This window comes from Pogoniulus pusillus, chromosome 5, assembly GCF_015220805.1.
Source record: "Pogoniulus pusillus isolate bPogPus1 chromosome 5, bPogPus1.pri, whole genome shotgun sequence".
Classification (NCBI taxonomy): domain Eukaryota; kingdom Metazoa; phylum Chordata; class Aves; order Piciformes; family Lybiidae; genus Pogoniulus; species Pogoniulus pusillus.
In genome coordinates, this window is record NC_087268.1 from 39,302,174 (window position 1) to 39,314,457 (window position 12,284).

The window sequence follows — 12,284 nt, forward strand, 5'->3', positions numbered from 1 at the left end:
TAAGGTGGGAAAGGAGCAAAGATTATCTTCTTCACAGCAAGAGTGATTGGCATTGGAATGGGCTGCCCAGGGAGGTGGTGGATTGCCCCATCCCTGGAGGTGTTTAAGAGGAGGCTGGATGAGGCACTTAGTGCTGTGGGTTAGTTAATTAGAAGGGTTAGGTGATAGGTTGGACTTGATGATCCTAGAGGTCTTTTCCAACCTGGTTCATTCTGTGATGATTCTGTGAAAGCTTTTGACACTGCTCACATAACAGCCTCAACAGAAATGTGCTAATGTGGAAATCTACCTTCATAAGATAGCAACCAGTACTCAGCTGTGCACCTGGAAGGTGAAGGGGCATAAATTCAGTATTTTCATTAGCAACTTGAGTAGAGAGAGATTAGACCTTCAATTTCTTCAGACAGCTGTAATTTGTAAGGAGATATTCTCAGATTGGATAGAGAGTAAAACTGAAAAAGATAGAACACCACATATGAGACAGGGACACAGAAGAAGAAGCAAGCTGAAGTTAATGAGTGCTGCCAATGTAGTGCTATTACAAACAAAGGCAAATAAGCACAATATGTATACTTATTATACTTTTCAATCCTAGTGAGGAGGATGCTTGCCAAGACCATGTAGCCTGGAAAGATAGTCTGAGTCTGCTCTTTGTAAGCAGCAGAGAGAAAGCTCAGAGCTTCAGCAGCAAAAGAAAGGGGAGGTCTGAGACTTACTTGGCCTTCTGGCTGCTCTTACAGCAAAGTGCCATTGCACTTCCTGCAGGGAACACTGGGGCGTGAGCATTGATGCTATGCACTTTGCTATGTAGCACAAAATAAACCTCTAGGAAGAGATGGACATGGGAAGAGGTGATGCCTTTTGAGTGGGGACTGGGATCACCATCAAAGGCTAAGTTTCTGTCAAATCACATCAAGAGATACTCAGAAGTTGCTCAGTGTGTGAATTCCCTCTAGCTACAAAACTAAGCACGTGTGTGCAGGTCTCCTTGTAGCAATCTCAAGCTTTTAAACACATGACCCACCATTATCTTTCTGATGTGATTTCCCTCATTTCTGGACATTTCTTATTCTTCTCTGCACTTCCATTGTACCTCACATGATAAGAGCAAATTTGACATCATGAAGCTAAATTCTGAGATCAAGTGCCCTGACTGACAACGCTCAGGCACTACTGCTGCTGGCCCTGATTGAGCTTCTATAGAGTATCTACTGTAGAAAAACACATGCTCAGATGTAAGGGCACTGGGTGGCAGAGCCAAGCATCCCTTCCCATTCAGTGAATTCTTTTACAGTCAATCAGCAGCTAGTCAGAAAAGGAGCAGGAGTATGAAAGATGCTCTGCTCAGTAACCACACAGCTCCCTTGTATCTCCTTATGTCTTCCAGATGATGAGTGTCCAGCCAGGTGATGTGGATGCAACTCCCTGATCATACAAGGTTCTCTTCCCACATAATCTTTAATGTTCATTTAAGAGTTGCTTCACCTGCTGTGTTACCACATGAAAAATGAAAAGCTAAATCTATTTACATAAGCTGAGGAGCCAATCAAACGTTATGAAAGCAACCCAAGTTTTATGTGCCTATGCTTTCCAAGCCAGATAGCAAAACTGGAAATAAAGTCTAAAATGCTACAGGATTGCTTATTACTCAAAGGGGAAGGAACTATGGGCCCTTTATTTAAGGAGCATGTACTTCTGGATGACATAAGTGTCCTTCCTAATGTGAGAACTCACACACACATTCCGCTCACATTTATGCAAAGGTGCCCAGCACCTCAGAGCACTGTGGCAATGGCTAAAATACACCTGCATGCTTTAAAACCACCAGGCTAATGGACTGTTGCACGCTTTTGCACGCAGAAAAAAAACAACAGGCATTTGAGGGAGAGATTTCTGTAAAAGAACCACAACAGAGGGCAAGCAACTACCTCCAAATCCTACCAGGGTTCATCACTGTTGGAGCAATATGCATAAAACAGAGGATAAATCTTGGTCGTGTGGATGCCAAATGGTGTGAGTTTTCCCACTGACATAAATCTGCCAAGGTTCTTCCTCATGCCACTAACATCAGAGGAGGACAGTTTGGCAATTTAGACATATCACACTATTTCCACAGCTTAGATGTTGTTACATGCTTGGCAAGGCGAAGCCTATGCTACACAACCACGACTTAAAAAAAGCCCTTAAGGCAGTCACAGCCACACCTCTTGTAATGGTTTTAACCACAGCAATGACTGTTATACACACGTGCATTGGCAGAAAAGGTGCTCTCTTAAAATGTAATCCAATAAGTAATAAAGATTAAAGCAGCAATCCACAAGGAGCAAAACCACAGCGTTTCAAAAGCACCAAACCAAGAATCAACCTGTTAAGCCCTGTATTAGGCTTGCAAAGCCCCAGTCAAATCTCTGATAACAAAACCTCAGTCTGACAGTGACTCAGATCTAGTTCTGCTATATTTGAACCAAGAAACTGGAAGGCTTGGAAGGCAAATTCAGAACAAATTGTTTCAGTTGAGCTCTCATTAGTAATGAATGCAATTCTCTGATAAGATGGAAGAAATTTGTGAGACAAGATGACAGTCAACAGATACTATTACAGTAAAAACTGTGATGAATCAGCAGCACTGAATATGATATTGCAAAGTGTGGAAGGAATTGTTTTGCATGTCTTTGTGACTGATGCGTTTATCAAATGGATTCCTCTTAAACTTCCACACAACAAATTCCTACTTTCATTATTTCAGTGCTGCAGCTGTGAAAAAGAGTTCAGATTCCAAACACAGAGCTTTTAAAATAACTGAAATGTGTACTTCACAATTTGAAGGAAGGAAAATTTTGCTCTGCAACTGTGATATGCATGAAGGTTTTTAAAACTGAAATATGGCATGGTAGGTAGCTTGCTATCATCCTATTTAGTCTACCAATACTTAAGATACTTAAAGGCAAGCAAGTTCAGTGAATCACTCATCTCCTGTACCATTGCCTACCACAGCTGTCCCATAACTGTCCTTCAAGGCACAGGAGAACATCATTGGGATCTCTGTGGAACAGATTTATGAGCCTGTTCAGTGTTTCTTCTACAGCACTGCTGGTCCTTGGTTCCTATAGCACCTAGCTGGAAAGCAAAGACCTCAGCCCTCCTCAGGACAGAAGAAAGCCTTTGTGATTATCCCACACTCATATTAGATAACAACTACCACAAGCATAAAGCAATGTGTGGGCTAACAGGAATTACCAATTGTGGAGCCGTTTCTTACCCCAGTGTCTTTCTTTTGTATTCGAGGCAGAACATTGCCACTCCCAGATTTCATTTCTCATGCATATTTCACTCCATTTTTCCATCCTGCAGTATTTGAGCCATTTATCTTGTCCTATATTCACTTTCCCTTTTTTCCCTACTTTTGGGAAAAGCACCTAATATCCCTGTAGCATTAGTTTCTCTTTGTTAATGTCAAAAAATGTTAATCCGTGAAGACTTGCTTCCTAGATAATGTTAATTCAGCTGCCACTTTTATAATAGGATTATGCTTTCCAGGATTTAAAAATCCCACTTGTTAGCTACAAAAACAGACTTCTACTAACAGCTATAAAATCTAATTTAATCCCTATTGGCATTAACTAAATAGCTGAGGTATAATTTCTGTCTAGCTACACTTAACACCCTGCTATTGCCATAAATATATAAAATTCCCTTTGAAGTTATAAAAGAAACTGTTCAGCAGGATAAACAGGGTCTCATGAGTCCAATTGTATGCCATCTCCAAGGCATAACAAATGTTGTTTACATATTGTAAGGATTTTGTGGACAGCTTAGTTAAATAGATTCACCCATGTTTACACGTATTAATTTGCCCTTTTTCTCAGGAAAATGCATACAAATTATGGTCTATAATTATTCCATTTGAAAATAATTAGTTAATGAGTGAAAGACTGAGTCTTTGTGGAATGAAAGTTTTAAAATGTGACCAAATAACCTGGCTGAGATGGAAGAAAATAGCAATTTGTTCAACATACCATCTTGTTAATACACATTTGCTCTGTGAAACCTTAGAAGATGAAGTTATCTTAAGGCTGGCACAGAAGCAGCTATGTCAAGGCAATCTACAAAGATACTGTATGAGGGAGCTGGGATTGTTTAGCCTGGAGAAGAGGAGGCTCAGGGGTGAGCTCGTTGCTGTCTACAACTAGCTGAAGGGACATTGTAGCCAGGTGGGAGTTGGTCTCTTCTCCCAGGCAACCAGCAATAGAACGAGGGGACACAGTCTCAAGTTGTGCCAGAGGAATTCTAGGCTGGATGTTAGGAGGAAGTTGTTGGCAGAGAGAGTGATTGGCATTGGAATGGGCTGCCCAGGGAGGTGATGGAGTCGCCATCCTTGGAGGTGTTGAAGAGAAGCCTGGATGAGGCACTTAGTGCCATGGTCTAGTTGACTGGATAGGGCTGGGTGCTAGGTTGGACTGGATGATCTTGGAGGTCCTTTCCAACCTGTTTGATTCTATGAGTCTATAAGTAAGGAGGAAAGAATGCACAAACAACAGTTTATAATCATCCTAAAATGAACAGCCAGGATCTTTAAAATCATTTGCTCCCAAATGAGAAACAACATCAGGATTCATGGTCTTCTGGAGCACAGTGATCAGAAGTGAATATTTACAAGTCTCTTCAACTAATCTTGAAATAACTGGTAAGTACATTGCTCTGGAGAAGGAGGCCCTAAGGCTCTGCAGTGAAAGAAAGATACCAAAGAGAGCTATTACAGTGACACGTGGTAAACAGCTCTGCTATGCAGCTGTGCAGGAGTTGAAACAGCAACCTCAGAGAAACCAAGCTGCTTTAAAGACAGAAATTGTAATCAAACTCAGAAAATGCTAAGATTTCATTTATCCTTTCAGAAAAATGTACAAAGTACTGATCAGACTCCACAGTCAGTTTATCACTTTCCTTACTGTTAAGCAAGGAGAGAGATCATAATCTCTCCTGGGATAGGACATCGAGATGCTTGAGCGTGTTGGGCAACGAGGCTGGGGAGAGGCCTTGAGCACAGCCCTACGAGGAGAGGCTGAGGGAGCTGGGATTGGTTAGCCTGCAGAAGAGGAGGCTCAGGGGTGACCTTATTGCTGTCTACAACTACCTGAGGGGTGGTTGTGGCCAGGAGGAGGTTGCTCTCTTCTCTCAGGTGGCCAGCACCAGAACAAGAGGACACAGCCTCAGGCTGTGCCAGGGGAGATTTAGGCTGGAGGTGAGGAGAAAGTTCTTCACTGAGAGAGTCATTGGACACTGGAATGGGCTGCCCAGGGAGGTGGTGGAGTCGCCGTCCCTGGAGCTGTTCCAGGCAGGATTGGACGTGGCACTTGGTGCCATGGTCTAGCCTTGAGCTCTGTGGTAAAGGGTTGGACTTGATGATCTGTGAGGTCTCTTCCAACCCTGATGATACTGTGATACTGTGATATTTGTGGTCGAAAGGAAAGATGGGCAAGCTCAGCAGAGCACCCTACATCGACCCTCAGATCTGTAGTACACTGGGTTTACAGATGCATGCCTTTGTCTTCGGAGACAGATCTAACATATTTGTCATATAACACTGGCTGCTCAGACTCTGGGCATGCCAAAGTGTAACTTGGGGACAGCCAAAGAGCTTTTGTGCCTCTGGAGCCTGCAGAGGTACCCACACTTAGACATGAATAAACAAATGAATGTACTTCCTAATTCTCCGTCCCTGTTTATCATGGCTCCTGTGACAGTGACTAGAATGATCACAAGAGCTGCTTATTGTGTTCTTTTCTGGTGTATGAATGTGCCTGGCTCTGGACGTTCTCCAGTTTCAGCATGGCAGAGATGTGGGTTTGTAGCTATTTTTGGGTACCAGGCTCTTCCATGGAAGTGTATTCTTTCGATATATAAAGCACTGTTTAACATATATTCTTTTCACTATTCACAGAAGAAAGTAATTCACAGAACATGTAAAGCCCAGGGCTTTAGGCAATCATAATCCATGTGTTTTGCCTTCTGTTGAACAGAGATAAATTACTTCATTCTAAGTTGAAGGGACATCAAGGCACAGGCTTAGTTCATAGCAGAAATAAAAGGCTGGGTTTAGGTGATTCTATGCTTATATTAGAAATGACATTGTCCTGCAACTAGCACAGCCTTTTGGCTTAATACACAGTGGTGTGCAGGAGGAAGCAGCTTAGACTCCTGAAGGACTTAATCCTGAATTACTCATGTACTAGTTTGAAGCTAGCTAGAATGTTTTGGTGAGAAGAACTAGATTACAGGCTGTGAAAGGGAAACAGTGGTGATGCAGACTTCACTCATAGGCTTGCTGAGATGTATAAGAGCAAGAATCCAAACACAGATAAGGAGGTGCTCTCTGTCCAAGCTGTGGGCTGCATTTTCTCTCTCTAACCTAACCTGCTGTCTCTCTGATTAATTCACTTGCTTCCTAACCCCCCTGGCCGACCCTCCATTCTTCCTTGGGCACAAGGCAACATCTGGGGTAAGGTAGAGAGGGGTGGGAGAAGGTGGAAGGGTGGTTGGGAGCCCCTCCTGGGGACTCAGGTTTCTGGGGGGTGGTGTTGTGTTTCTGTATTATCTTTTACCTTGTATATTTCTGTCTATAGCTGTATATACTGTAAATATCTGCTTGTATATTGTGCTAAGCTGTAAATAATAAGCTTCATTCAATTTCCAGAGCTGGCTGAGTCTAGTCTGGGTGATTTCCAAAGTGTGTGTGTGTGGGGTAACACCCAAACCATCACAACTCATTTAGACACAAATGTCCTTAATTCATTGAAAAATTCTACCTGAATAAAGACTGCAGAGTCTGCAGCATTCTAAGTATTGCAGACTCCTGCTAACTGAACTTGCAGTGGAAGGAAATGAGGCTTCCACATAGACATGGGTAGTTCAGTTCTCACCACTGTGTATTAGGACCCTTTGCTCTGGTCTCCATAAGAATCTAAACCAAAGGCACAGAGGTCAAATATCCTGCTTTCAGCTGACATCTGCCAATGTTCCCAAGCTTAGCTGTAACTACACACATCTCTACCTTCATCTGCAACTTCCATGTGTGCAGCTGTTGCTGTTCCACCATCTGACAATAAAATCTCCTGCCACACTTTACTGTTTTGCTACATAATACTACTAAACACCAGGTAAATATACAGTGTTTAAATATGTTGGTGAAATAAACCACAGATTTTGCCTGTAATCTTCTGAGTATCTCTAAGGCTCCTGCACCCTGCAATAGGTCCAGCTTTGATGGCACCAATACACCAGGAAAACCACCATGCATTTCCATCTTCCCTTACCTGTCTTACCTAAATCAGACCAAAGGACCACTGAGACCACTACCTGGACTCAGACTGTACAGATACCTAGTAGAAAAGTTTAACAAAGAGGGCTGCATTCTCTGTGTGTCACTTTCTGATCCACATCTCTGTTGTTGAATTTTGTGAGTTTCCTCATACTTGTCTTGACTCTCTATACGGTTCTTACAAGGTAAAGCTGTAAGCCAAGTGGACTAAAGATTAAGAGTACAAAGGAGTTTTAGGTTCAAGACTAGATTTCAAGACTGACTGCAGTAGAAACTTGGACATACAAACATATTTATCTGTCTGCAAGGCCAACAAAAGGGAAAAGGAGGCCTAGAGCACATGGTGTTGAGTGCTGAGAACTCCTCTGACTGCCACCTGGACAGTGTCTTTATGCTTTGCTCACTCCCAAAGTACCATTGCAGCTCTGATAGCCCAACCCAACCCACAACTCTGCATACAAACAAACATTTGACCTAATTTGATCCAATGGGTTGTTTCTAACCTACATGTGCATACTGAAATTGTTGTATTGACTTGATTCTCTGTAGCTCTCCTGAATTTCAATGTCATAAAATCACAGAATCATAGAATCCATCAGGGTTGGAAGAGACCACAAAGATCATCTAGTTCCAACTGCCCTGCCACAGGCAGGGACACCCTACCCTAGAGCAGGCTGGCCAGAGCCTCATCCAGCCTAGCTTTAAACACCTCCAGGGATGGGGCCCCAACCACCTCTGTAGATGGCCCATTCCAGGATCTCAGCACTCTCATGGTGAAGAACTTCCTCCCTTCAAACTATCTGCCAGATGCTCACTGACTGTGCAGACAGGTCCTTCTTGCTAGGAAAACAGATGAAATGCTGAAAACTGATCAAGAAATGTGCAGCAGTACATAGAATCATCATAGAATCAACCAGCTTGGAAGAGACCTCCAATATCATCCAGTCCAACCTATCAACAATCAACTAGACCATGGCACTAAGTGCCTCATCCAGGCTTTTCCTGAGGACCTCCAGGGATGGTGACTCCACCACCTCGCTGGGCAGCCCATTCCAATGGCAAATCACTCTCTCTGTGAGGAACTTCCTCCTAACATTCAGCTTATACCTCCCCTGGCACAACTTGAGACTGTGTCCCCTTGTCTAGTCCTGCAATTAGCCTTCAGTATCCAGGTGTGCTGCTGTGCCTATAGACTGCACAACACACAAAGAGCTGAAGCACTACGGATTCCAAGTCCATACGAACACTAACTGCACATTTTAAACCACTTCCCAGGTCTGTTAATATATTCCTGCCTGAAATCCTGTTAATACTCAGCCAAGACATTTTTCCTAACTTTCAAGACACCATTCTGTCATCAGTAATAGTTATATCAGAACATGTTCAAGTCAGACTTAATTGGATACATCTGAATCAGTGGAAAAGAAAGAACTGGCAATTCAAAGGCTCTGCTTGAAGAGACACAGGCATTACTGAGCTCATTAAGAAGAAAATTGCTGAATATTGCAATTGTCCTTATGAATCCTCAAATCTTTGTGGAAGGAAAATGATTGGCTTGTAGAGTAAAACAATAGGAACAAAAACTTTTATTGTCACAGTTACCACTCAGGAGTGGCAGTTCTTCCAGGACCATGGTGGGATTAATAAGGAAATGAAAACACTTTACAACTTTCATAAAAATGTATATTCATCAGAACTCTTCAAGGATCAAAAAGGCCTTGCAGAGTTTCACTGTACAGTTCAGCTTCCCTACAATAAACCAGAGAGATTTTTGGACTCCCCAATTTCTACAGAAGAAATTTCCCATGCTAGTGAGAATTTTAATAATGGCAAGCCACTGGGGAAAGCAGCATTCCCACTTTAATTTTGTGCATCTTTTGAAGAGAAGTCACCCTACTATGCGCCTGTGTACATTTAATCATTCTCTACACACTTTATCAGCAAGCCTTCTCCCTGTAGGTGGAATACAATTAGGTACAGTACTAATTTATTATAAATAAAGCAAAGACCTGGTAAAATAACCTAGTTATCAATGTTTCATGCAACTGTGCCTGTGAAGTACTAGCTAACATTCTCACTATGAGCCTAGAGAAATACCTGCAACACTGGCATATCCTAAGCAACTAAGATTATCATCACTTAAGACAAGAAAACTATCCATTTTAATTGAAGTACCTAGAGATTCATGGAAACCAACTGCAGCTTTTTTTCTACTGACACTGTAAAAACCTACTGTAAGATCACTAAGGAAATGCATTTCAATAAGGAAAGCCCAGGATTTTTTTTTTGCAAACCATGCTGACCCAGTTTATGTATTTATCTCCACCCCCAAATTTAGTCGCAGTGTTATTTTTTTATGCAAGAGCCTCCTCTCCTCGGTGATAAGGAAGGAAAAGGTCAGAAGGCCTCAGATTATGGAAAAAACGGTAGGCAAGGATGCTCTCTTGCCAGTGTGCTGTCTGTTCTGACCCCAGGATCAGATCACTAGAGAGATGGGGGAGGTATTCTCATGGGGAGAAATCTCCATAAAATCAGCATGTATGCGGATGATCTGCTCTTAGCCGTAATGAACCCAGAATCGTCTCTTACGCATCCGTTATTCATAGTGGAGCAGTTTGAAAAGTGGCCAGGCTTTAATCCTATTTTTAAAAACAGATGAATCAAAAGAATTAATTGAATTCCATTTTTCCCTTTTGTGTCATACGGCACAGTGATGATCTTTTAAGTGGCTAGAAGATATTAAGTAGGAACGAATTTACGCTGTGACCCCTAAGAGGCCATGCTGTGGATAAGCAGAATAGGTCATTACCTTTCCATCCTCTTAGCCCAACCAAACTTCTCTTCACTGCTGAGGGAAGCAGGCAGAACAGAAGAGGCTCAGGGGCTGCTGTTAGAATCAATCAGGTTGGATGAGAACTCCAAGATCATCCAGTCCAACCTAGCACCCAGCCCTAGCCAGTCAACTAGACCATGGCACTGAGTGCCTCAGCCAGGCTTTTCTTAAACACCTCCAGGGACGGTGCCTCCACCACCTCCCTGGGCAGCCCATTCCAATGCCAATCACTCTCTCTGGCAAGAACTTCCTCCTAACATCCAGCCTAGACCTCCCCTGGAACAACTTGAGACTGTGTCCCCTTGTTCTACTGCTGGTTGCCTAAGAGAAGAGACCACCCCCCACCTGGCTACAATGTCCCTTCAGGTAGTTGTAGGTGGCAATGAGGTCACCCCTGAGCCTCCTCTTCTCCAGGCTAAACACCCCCAGCTCCCTCAGCCTCTCCTCATAGGGTTTGTGTTCCAGGCCCCTCACCAGCTTTGTCACCCTTCTCTGGACACATTCCAGTACCTCAACACCTCTCTTGAATTGAGGAGCCCAGAACTGGACACAGTACACAAGGTGTGGCCTGACCAGTGCTGAGTACAGGGGAGGAATATGTAGTTTTACATGTCCTATTTGAACTGGTCACTTAAAAACATCACCAAGTGAAACATTCTGAGAGATTTCTTTAAAATGTATAACAACATTGGTGAATTTTATATGTACACCTCTAGGGAAGAGCTCCTACCTTCACCCAAGGAAGGTAAACATATACAAACCTATGGAACGTGATGAGATGTATCCCAGAGTCCTGAGGAAATTGGCTGATGTAGTTGCCAAGCCACTCTCCACATCTGAATCACAGAATCATAGAATGATAGGAGTTGAAAGGGACCTTCAGAAATCACTGAGTCCAACCCCGCGCAAACCAGGACCACTTACGGCAGGTCACATGGGAATGCGTTCAGGTGAGGTTTCGAAGGTCTCTAGAGGATGTGACTCCACAGCCTCTCTGGGCAGCCTGCCCTAGTGCTCTGCCCTCACAGTAAAAATGTTTTCTCTCATGCTGAGATTGAGATTACACCCATTGCCCCTCATCATGTCAGTGGGTATCACTGAAAAGAGACTGCCTCCATCTTCCTGATAGCCACTCTTCAGACAGTAGACACTGATAAGGTCCCTTCTCAGCCTTCTCTTCTCCAGACTAAAGTCTGTTTAAAAAGATCATGGAGTCTGGTGAAGTCCCTGGTGACTGGAAGAAGGGAAACTTTATACCCATTTTTAAGAAGGGCAGAAAGGATGACTTTGGGAACTGCTGACCTATCAGCCTCACCTCTGTGTATGGAAAGGTCATAAAACAGATCCTTCTATGTTAAGGTACACGGAGGTGGTTTGAAGCAACCAGCACGATTTCACTAAGTCCTGCCTGACCAACCTAGTGGCCTTCTACAATGGAATGATTACATCAGTGGACAAAAGGGCAATAGATGTCATCATACTAGACTTATGCAACAACTTGCAACAATAAAGTGCAGGGCTCAGTAACCTATCATATTAGTGGCCAGGAATGGTCAGATAGCAAGAGTGAAAACTAATGGCTTAACTCTCTCTCTGAAATGCTTATATACCAATGCATGGAGTATGGGCAATCACAGAATGGTTTAGGTTGGAAGACACCTCAAAGATCATCCAATTCCAATCCCCCAGCACAGGCAGAGACACCTCCCACTAGAACAGGTTGCTCAAGGCCTTATCCAACCTAGCCTTGAACACCTCCTGGGAGAGAGCACCCACAGCCTCCCTGGGCAACTTGCTCCAGTGTCTCACCACCCTCACTGTAAAGAACCCTGACATCTAGTTTGAATCTCCCCTCTGCCAGTTTAAACCCATTACCCTTCATCCTGTCATTACAAGACCTTGTAAATAGTCCCTCCCCAGCCTTTCTGTAGGCCCTCTTCAGATACTGGAAGGCCACTATAAGGTCTCCTTGAAGCCTTCTCTTCTCCAGGCTGCAGAGCCACATCTCTTGTAGCCTGTCCTCATAGCAGAAGTGCTGCAGCCCTCTGATCTTCTTCGTGACCCTCCTCTGGACTTGCTCTAAGTTTGACGTCCTTCTTGTGTTGGGGGCTCCAGAACTGCACACAGGCAGAAATA

The 12,284-nt window shown here is 43.4% G+C and overlaps 1 protein-coding gene across 7 annotated transcripts in view; it reads right to left on the bottom strand.

Moving 5' to 3' along the window:
- Positions 1–12,284, bottom strand: part of CLYBL (citramalyl-CoA lyase) — a 229,700-nt gene that overhangs the window by 88,233 nt on the left and 129,183 nt on the right. The window lies entirely within an intron of this gene.